Raw genomic sequence first — 3,715 nt, 5'->3', positions numbered from 1 at the left:
GATGCAGAGGCCATGGAGAGATGTTCCTTACTGGCTTGCTTAGCCTGCTCTCTTATAGAACCCAAGACCTCCAGCCCAGGGAATGGCACCACCCACAAGGGGCAATTTAGAAAATGCCCCACAGCTGGATCTCATGGAGGCACTTCCCCAACTGAAACTCCCTTCTCTGTGATAACTCCAGCTTGTGTCAAGTTGACACACAAAACCAACCAGTACACCTCCACATTGCTGTTTATCACAAAGGAAGTCAGAACTGGAACTCTAGCAGGTCAGAAAGCAGGAGCTGATGCAGAGGCCATGGAGTGATGTTCCTTACTGGCTTGCAAGGTTTGCAAGGCTGGAGTGGTAGAAACATTAGGGCCCTATGGACCATGCTTTTCAAGGGTCATGGAAGCTATAGAGAGGTTTATTATTAAATTATTATTGTTGAAGTTTGTTGTGGTTTTGAGGCAGGATCTCACTATGTAGCCTTGGCTGGCCTGGAACTCCCTATGTAGACCAGGCTGGCCTCAAAAATCATAGAGATTTGCCTCTCTGCCTCCGGAGTGCTGGGATTAAAGGAATGTTCCACCATGCCTTTACTTTTACAGAGTCCTGCTATGCAGCCTGAGCTGGCTTTGAACTCATCATGTGCTCTCTCTGCTTGGATCGCAGGACTCTCTAAGGAGGAATTTAGAGCAAGAGAGGCTGACTTAGCAGTCATAAGGGCCCCTGTAACTGCTGTTGTGAGCAGGGACAGGAGCAGAGAGCCTCTGAGGAAGTCAAGTGGTTTAGGTTGGAATGGTGAGAGGGGAATGCTGGATTTTGACTGCCTGTTGAGAACTGATGATACATGTTAGTGAGGTGAGTATGTGAGTATAGATGAGAGAGAAATCCCAAGTTTGGGGGTGAGCATTGTGAGCATGGGGTTGCTAATAATACCCAGCAGGGAGGTCCTGGAGAGTTGGCTATGGAGACTGAATGCTAAGTGAAGGAATTGAGAAATGATCTGTCCTGAAACAAACTAATGAACCATTCATTGTACCCAGCAATCATCTTCAAAATAATCTGATACTTTTTATTACATATATCTAGTGAGTGTGTGTGTGTGTATGCCAAGGTATGTAGGCAAGGCAGACTTTTGGGAGTTTGATCTGCCTTTCACCATGTGGGACCCTGGGCATTGTAGCTTAGTGAGTGGCAAGTTCCCTTATCCCATGCATGAGCCCTTTTGCCAGCCTCATATGATAGTTTTGTAGATCTAGGAAGCTGAGGACCGGAAAGGTTAAGGTACCATTGCCACCAGCAGCTCTGCAGGAATCTGACCCCTACCTATAGCCACCTCACTGTGCTTCAGAGTTCTGGACATAGGAGAGACAGGGATGAATCTAAGCTCTGTTGGTCACTAGTGTTGTCTGACAAACTTCTCCTGGGAGAGCTGTCACACACAAGTCTGTTCATTCCTGATAGGGAACCCACAACAGAATGAAGTACTGATACCACAAAAGTCCAAGTTTTCTTGAGGATACTTACAAGAGCTGACACTCAAACATCACCAAAGGCCCACCCAGGCATGAGTGACAGCTCCCAAAGTTGGAAACCTGATCATAGCATGCAGGCAGGTACCTCAGTTGGTCTAAACCTCTTCCAGGCAGCTGCTCTGGTGTCAGGAGTCTCTTTTCAAAACTTGGCTTGTCTGAGAGTTTTCTTTGCAGCTTGGCTCTACTTATCCTGGCAAGTTGAGGGCCTAGTGAATCTGGTGTGTTTCAGGGACGTTCTGAAGCCATTTTGGGTTGTCTACTTTCCTTTTTAAAGAGCTTCCAGGAAGGATGGGATGGAATGTTTCAATCTTGAAACTCTTACACAAAAACTACATGCTTAACCTCCCTAAGCCTCAGTGACTTCATCTGTAAAATGGGACTGTAGTTATAATTGTCAGAATAGTACTGTTCAACTCAGTGTGGCCTGGTGATGGAGACATGTCTACTACTCTTCCTTAAGGAAGAGCAACAAAGTCATCTAGTCCCTTGATCTGGGGCCTGGATCATCTTGTCCCATACTGTAGCCTCTAACATTGGCATTTCCTGACATGGCAACAGTGACAAAGACCTCACTAATGTGACTAGAATCCTGGAGGACCATGACCAAGGTAGCCTGGGGTCACCATGTAGCCTTGGGTTACTTGCAGACTCTCTTGAGTGCTGGGAATCAAGCGTGCACCACTACACTTGAGTAAATTCGAAGTTTTTTTTGTTTTGTTTTTTCTCGAGACAGGGTTTCTCTGTGTATCCTTAGCTGTCCTGGAACTCAACTCTGTAGACCAGGCAGGCCTCAAACTCAGAAATCTGCCTGCCTCTGCCTCCCAAGTGCTGGGATTAAAGGCGTGCACCACCACCGCTCTCCAAGCAAGTGTTTGGAGTTAACATGTAAGGACATTTGACATATTGTCTGGTAGAAGCCTGGTGGCAATGACTTTAGGCCCCACAACTATGTGAGCTTGATTGCAGTGATAAAGGAAGAGCAGGGTCTGTGGTGAGACAATAGTTGAGATCAAGTATTGAGAGGGTTCACCCAAGCATGCTGGGGACCAATGAAGTTCTTGTGTCCTGTGTCCTAAAGGTGCTCTGGCCTCTGAAAAAATGGCAAGGATGGGAAAAAGGAGTAGAGTTCATTTGTGGGTGGTCAGTCTTGTAAATGTCTAGAAATGGACAGATAAAACTAAGATGGAGGCTGGTATGGGGTATTAATGGTTACTTGCTCGCTGAGACGGGACCAAGCCTTACTTTCTGGCAGACTGAAGCAGAGGCAGCTCTTGGAAGAAGGATGCCAACTGAGTTAAAAGTACAGGGTGGGGCCAGGGTGGTGGTACTTACCTTTAATCACACTCTGTGAGGAAAACCTGGTTTACAGAGCAAGTTCCACCACAACAGAGACAACAAAGAAAAGCCCTCTTAAAAAAACAAAAATAAGCTGGGCAGTGGTGGCGCACGCCTTTAATTCCTGCGCTTGGGAGGCAGAGGCAGGCGGATTTCTGAGTTCCAGGCCAACCTGGTCTACAGAGTGAGTTCCAGGACAGCCAGAGCTACACAGAGAAACCCTGTCTCGAAAACAAACAAAAACAAAACACAGGATGGGAGATGAGCTGGGTGGGAAGCCCTGTTTTAAAGTCAGGAAGACAGCAGCAAAGGAGTAAGAATAACCACTTGGCACTGCTGAGGACACGGAAAGGTCTGCTGTCCCAGCAAAGGCACAGGATGATCCTGTGGATTCAGGTAAGTGGGAGCTGGAATGTTGAAAGCTGCCTCAGAGCCTTCTGGAAGTTAAGGGAGCAAATGACCCAGTAAAGTCAAGAGCTGGGGATGAAGAGTACAGGTGGAAACACATGGCCAGTGGGCAACTTCGAGGGCATCACAAGTCCCTGCTCCCATCCAGTGAGGGCTGGAAAGAACTAGACATGAGATTGCAGAACAGAGGAGAAGGATGACAGTTTATAAACATTTGGAATTTTATTTAAAAAAAAAAATCACAACCATGAACATTGTTACAATTAGAGGCCCTCTTGGTTCTCCACAATGATACTGAGCATGCTCACAAGGGGTTCCCATAGTTAAGTCTTAAAACAACCATCTTAAAAAGGAAAAAAACCAAAAAACAAAACAACAACAAAAAAAACTCAGCACACTACTATTTAACTTGTTTTAATGTTTCTTCACAAATGGTGAAAATACTAAAGTAC

General features: G+C 46.1%; 1 protein-coding gene across 1 annotated transcript in view; it reads right to left on the bottom strand.

The window, feature by feature from the left end:
• Positions 1 to 3,715, bottom strand: part of LOC116071141 (RNA-binding protein EWS-like) — a 17,571-nt gene that overhangs the window by 2,285 nt on the left and 11,571 nt on the right. The gene's annotated exons all lie outside the window — the stretch shown is intronic.

This window comes from Mastomys coucha, unplaced genomic scaffold (assembly GCF_008632895.1).
Source record: "Mastomys coucha isolate ucsf_1 unplaced genomic scaffold, UCSF_Mcou_1 pScaffold22, whole genome shotgun sequence".
NCBI lineage: Eukaryota > Metazoa > Chordata > Mammalia > Rodentia > Muridae > Mastomys > Mastomys coucha.
Note: the sequence above shows the minus strand (reverse complement) of the source record. Positions and strands in the feature narration are given on the sequence as shown.